Source organism: Dermacentor andersoni, chromosome 8, assembly GCF_023375885.2.
Source record: "Dermacentor andersoni chromosome 8, qqDerAnde1_hic_scaffold, whole genome shotgun sequence".
In the NCBI taxonomy this organism is placed as follows: Eukaryota; Metazoa; Arthropoda; class Arachnida; order Ixodida; family Ixodidae; genus Dermacentor; species Dermacentor andersoni.
The window spans coordinates 33,654,965-33,660,964 of NC_092821.1; the positions used below are offsets into that span (position 1 = coordinate 33,654,965).

The following is a 6,000-nucleotide window of genomic DNA, read 5'->3' on the forward strand; positions in this document are numbered from 1 at the left end:
GGAAAATCTTTCCGCCTGCCTGGAACACGTGACACGATTAAAAAAAATTGAATTATGGGGTTTTACGTGCCAAAACCACTTTCTGATTATGAGGCACGCCGTAGTGGGGGACTCCGGAAATTTCGACCACCTGGGGTTCTTTAACGTGCACCTAAATCTAAGTACACGGGTGTTTTCGCATTTCGCCCCCATCGAAATGCGACCGCCGTGGCCGGGATTCGATCCCGCGACCTCGTGCTCAGCAGCCTAACACCATAGCCACTGAGCAACCACGGCGGGTGCGTGACACGATGAGCTTCACAAGGCATGCATGTGTTCTTATGGGGGTATATATGAAACCAACTTACGCTAAACGCAACGGGCGCCTAAGAGCTGCGCTCTATAAAAAAAGCATGCAAGAAAAAAAAGTCTCGCTGTAAGTCAATGTAAACGTAACGGTCGTATCGGCCAACGGCAGCCAGTGAAATGCCGTAAGCTGCCGTTTTCGACACACGCAAGCGCTGTGGGAGCGCCAACAGTTAACGGAAGGGCGCCCTCCTTTTCCCCCTTTTTTCGACAGCACCATCCGCGTATCGCTCTAACTTGATTTCGAGGCTATTTGCCACGCGTTCGCGTGTTCCCGCTCATATTGCTCGCGACAGTACATCAACACTGACCACATCAATTGGAATGTCATTCTACCATTCGTCACTTTCGCATAGAACACGGCCGTCCCACGCACTACGGAGTACTCGCCCTTTTTTCTTCTGTATGGTCGTCAACCGATCAATATACTCGACGTTTCTTTCTTTGGTGTCCCCGTGGCCTCGTCCACATCAATGTGTAAGCAGTTTGTTTCGCGCATCGCCTGTTGTCGCCAACGTGCCCGGCTCCACACCTAGGCAAGTCAACAGAACCAGAAAACTCGCTATTACGTATCCCACCATGTGGTTTCCTTCCACCCTGGAGGCGCAGTTTTGTTGTGGGCCCCAGTTCGGGGAGGGGGGGGGGGGGGGGGGAGTGCTCCTGGCTTATCCGAGACATTTGAGCCCCGTTTCATCGGGCCCTACTCTGTTCGGAAACAGACTGCGCCCAGTTAACTATCAGGTCACTGCCGCTGTTCCGCTTTTGGACGGCCGCTGCCACGCCACAGAGATCGTGCATGTTTCGCGTTTAAAGCCTTTCATACGGCGCTCGCCGCGATAACCGGCGGCTAGGTTGGCCGCTTCCATGCGCGGGGGAAAGTGCGTCAGCATTATTGAATTGGATTGGATCCAATCCAATAATTATATTGCGCCTTCATCTACTTCATGGGGCTGTGACCAAGTCAAGCTGTTCTGACACAGATTTTTGGCACAGTCCTTCTTTCTGCATTATTGAAAGAGTGAAAATAATGATTGATTGATAGATTGGTATTCATCATCATGGCCAGCGGCATCGTCTTCAGTGCGCGGCCTGCAAAACAAACCGTCGATTTGTAAGAGCTGTCTTGCAATATATATATATATATATATATATATATATATATATATATATATATATATATATAGACAAGTATGTCTGACTATTCCGCTCAGCTCTGGAGAAATCTTGGAGGAGCAATTTTTGTCATGGAAGAGTGGCGCGTACCCCGCAACACAAGTTGGCGAGAACAATTTTCATTAAGAAAGCACATATCTACTGACCGAAGTTCATGCAACGATTGTTTTCAAACCCAGTTCCCTCAGCACAGCAACCCGAGCCCTACCGTTAGACCACGGGATACCCAGTAACCTAATTTGGCGGGAATAATGTTAGAGACAGCGATACCTACCGGAAACTGAGTTAAGTTTCCTAACAAAGCTAATATCAATAAAACACTAAACGGACAAGGCCCTTGCGCGGTGCGCGTCTGTTTCTTGTTTATGCATGTGTCTGTGTGTCACTGTCTGTGCCCCCTTAGTAGAGCAGCAAACATTTGTCATTAGTTTCTCGGTGAGGTTACAACAGCGGGTTTCGGCTGGCCTGTAGTAGCCGGATTCAATGGGCTCACCTCTTTTGATAGCTCGGTATCCCACCTTTCAGTGAAGCTTATGCATTCCTACTCTCGTAAGGTAAGAGTGCTTGAGTCTTCCTTCCACTCGAGTCTGGCTTCGTGGACATCATAGAAGGAATTGTGCCGAATATTTGGACCACTCTGCAAGAGCTGGCTCTGTTGGTCCAATGGTAAACTTGCGTTATGTCGTTCGCCAAGAAAATATGCTCGTGTAATCGTGCTCAATCCGAAAAAAAGAAATTGTGCCCGAAAGGATGGAAGCTTGCGCGACGTCTCTGCTGCGCCGATTACGGGCAGGGTCCCTGCCTGGATATGTGCGATATCGTACACTGCCTCCCTCGCTGCTTCTTGTACGGTCGCTTGCCGTAACGCCAAGAAATCAAACGTTGACTTGGGGACCGTAGTGTTACCGCTGGCCGGCGCATTATCGGGAACGCCTCGCTTACGTTGCCTTCTCCAGCGTCGTTGCTCCTAGTGTACCACAGTCGCTACCTTAGTTTGTTTCTGGCAATACAGATGTTGCATTCATAGTGACAGGCATGGTGGAGCTGAAAGGTTGACTTCACACGTCTCGGGCATACGCTGTCCCACTTGTCCCGCTGTGTTAAGAGTACATGTATGCTTACCGATATAGAGAGAAGACTTGAAAGTGTATTTATACTAAACAGCATTTATTGATGTAAAAAGTCAGAATGGAGACTAGAATGCGCTGACTTACTAGCTGACTAGTCCGTTGCATGCGCTTGCTTACCGATGCATCACACAAAATGACAGCTTCACAAAGACAGCATGCATCGAAGTCAAAAATGATGCATGCTACTTGCTGTCCAAACAAGGTGGCGGCTGAGCACATCAAGTCACAAAGACGCCTTGGAGATGGACGTGCTCTGTCAATTGGAAGCGATGCTGTCTTCTAAGCCATCAGTGTAGACTGCGTCTAATGCCAAAAAAAAGAAAAAAAAAGCGACCATCCATTGCTAAAATACATCTGACGCAACGCCTTCTGCGCAAGGACACCATTAGGTCCAACACTTCCATGCACCCTATTGCGGAGCTTTGTTGCACTCATATGTGACGTGCATAAGAATTGATTGTGACTGGATTTCCGAGAGAAAATAAACGTTCATGTTGTGCATATTTTCAGATGTCTGGTATCGAAACTTTTAATTTTCTTAACTTGCTCACTTAATTAGCTATATTAGCTCGACCTTTCCTGCACCACTATTGTTTTCAAATTGATATTTATGCTGACTTTCACAGCGGCAACGCCCTTTAACATAGCCTAACGATAGCCACATTATTGGCAAGTGCACAAGTGCGTTCAGTCGTTGTGTCGGTCGATTAAGTTACAGACACAAGTATATCGCTAAACTGCATAGCAATACTACGTTTTCTAAGGCACGATCAGCTGCTGCACTATTAGGGTTACTATTGGGTTACGTTGTTTTGTACTTTTTTCTAAATCAACCAATAAATGTGTGGAAGTAATATTGGCAGTGCGCTCGATGAACACTTCGTACGTATGCTAGGGGGCTAGATGAATAGGCATGCTGTCCTAGGGCTGTTCCCCAGTTCTCGGCATGACGTCGCATAAAATGGCCCTGCATTCAGTAGAACGGTGCCTCTATGAGCGTCATCGTCCATATGTAATGTAGGCGAGTCGTGCCTGAGGATACCGCTGCGGCTGGTTTTGACTGTGATGCACACTTCGTAATGTTACCCTTCTGAGCAGAGCGAACAAAGCTCTATGGCACATTCTGATTTTGTAAAAAAAAACCGAAATGCTGGGATTACTTTGTCCAGCTCGTATGCAAGAACCTGGCACGGCAGTTTCAGTGGCTTTCAAAAAGTTCAGAGATATATTAGAGTCGTAGAATGCGAAAATATTTGTCATGGACTCGCTGCAAGCAAGTATTGCTTAAATCAAATCAGTTGTGATGTTCAAAGTCCAGAAACAATCAACACATTGGCTATGACAGACGATGCAGCAGGATACCCCGTAATTCTTTTTCACCACCTGGGCATCAGTAACGTCCATCTAAAGCTAAGTGCCTGAGCGTTTTGCTTTCAGAACCCATCGGAAGGCGGCAGGTAATGAAACCCGCGACCTCGTCCTCAGCAAGAAAACCATAAGCACTGAACCTCATGGTGCTATGAGTCGTTCGTAGCAAGAATGTGGCACTTGTAGCTGAACTCGCTGCTCCCATATATATATATATATATATATATATATATATATATATATATATATATATATATATATATATATATATATATATATATATATATATTGGTTTTGTTTTCGTGCTCGCTTTCTTGAAGCTTCCTGCAATATACTCACTGGCATTGACGCCATTGCTACCGATATTTTGGTGTATATTTCACCAAATAGCGAACTTAGCTCTCCTGTAGTTATGGTTCAGTTGTCGGATCACAAGCCTTCAATAGAACCTCATTTATTGAGGTTAGTGTCACAGTGTAAATTCACACGAATAGAAAACGCGGGAGCCGTAGGAAATTACACCGCAGGATCCAATGTGAGCATCAGTCAACATGCACGGACTGACAAGCTCCGCAAGCGCTCGTACCAAAATATAAGGTTGTAGCAGTTGGCGCAGGCTTCTTTTAGCAGCTTCTTGTGATCTCTCGGAGTGGTTGTGGTCTTAATCACGTTTTTTGATCAGTTCAAATTATTATATCGCTTCTCTCTTCTCAGGCATCATACTACAGAGATGAGCGGAACAACTGTATCATTGCATATCTGTGACACGCGTTTTTCTGCCTTATGTTAAACCTATGGTAAACCGCGTGGGTGAAAGAAATTACCTGTTTTACCTGAAATTGCCTGAAAGGAATTGCCTGTTTTTAAAAGCGTCCTTAACCAAACAAGCGGCGTCCGTTTCGGCTCTTTCCGGCGCTTAGAAGAATGCTGCGGTAGTCCCTTTGTCTTACAATTCAGAGCAAGGAAATACGCGTGCATGTTGATATTCTTTGAGAAAGTAAAACCACCACTAATTGCTGTGATCTCCGGTGATTCCTGAGTAATGAGCTTCCGCTTATCTTGCCCCTCATGTTTTCGTCATAGAAGCTTTTGTTGTAAAGTGACGTCAGCCGCAATCAGACTGCCTTGCAAGCGCTAATTACGGGTGCGTTCTTCGTTCGATATCTTTTCCCTTGTCCTCTCTTCCCCCTCTCTGTTTCGTATATATGTTCTCGAGACGTAAGCAGGAAAATTTCTTGTTCCAACCTTCAAACCACTTGCTGTCGTATTCAGTAGACACGTCATATGTGTCGTAACGACTTAACAGCTTCCACATTATTTATAAACTTCTAACAGCGCAATAACAGAAAACCATAGCACCTCACTGTACAAACTGACGGCTACAGGTCATAATTTTTCACACTGCTTGTCTTATTCGTCATGCGCCCCTCATCCCCGTTCTCCTGAATGCCGTGTTAATTTTGCGTCATGATTCGGAGAAGTGGGGTACTATGTCCAAGACCGGTCGGTTTGCACACCTACTGCTCAAGCCACCATACATATATGCTTTGCTTCTACTGCAGCATAGTTTTGACGCCTGATTTATATGGGTTTGATTTCACTGACAGTGTAACTTGTTTATCCGTACACAGATGCCCATTTAGAGAGAACAACGAAAAATTTGTTGAAGGACAACCATGGCCCCTTTGCTGCCCGAAAGAGAAACAGAGGGATAGTTCTTGAATAAAGACGTCGCTCTTAAATGGCCTGCTGTTCTTGTCTCGACTTTTTTTCACATTTCGCGCAGAGTAAACAAATAGCAGGTGGAGTTTCGCTCAAGATAAAAGTGTGAACGAGATGTGACCAGCGTATTCATTTTACTAATTACCATTTCTTTCTGCAATTGGGAATCTGTAACTATATTTTACAATGTCTATTTATATTTCTTATACAATACTCCTTTGAACAACTGACAGCAAACTTTTTCAAATAATCTTCCATGGTA

General features: G+C 45.3%; 1 long non-coding RNA gene across 1 annotated transcript in view; it reads left to right on the plus strand.

The window, feature by feature from the left end:
* The window catches only part of LOC140220009 (uncharacterized), a 29,360-nt gene extending 23,599 nt beyond the window's left edge, over positions 1–5,761 (plus strand). The window contains exon 4 of the long non-coding RNA XR_011896259.1: positions 5,648–5,761. This is a non-coding gene — a long non-coding RNA (uncharacterized lncRNA). The remainder of the gene's footprint in view (positions 1–5,647) is intronic.
* The last annotated feature ends 239 nt before the right edge of the window (positions 5,762–6,000 follow it).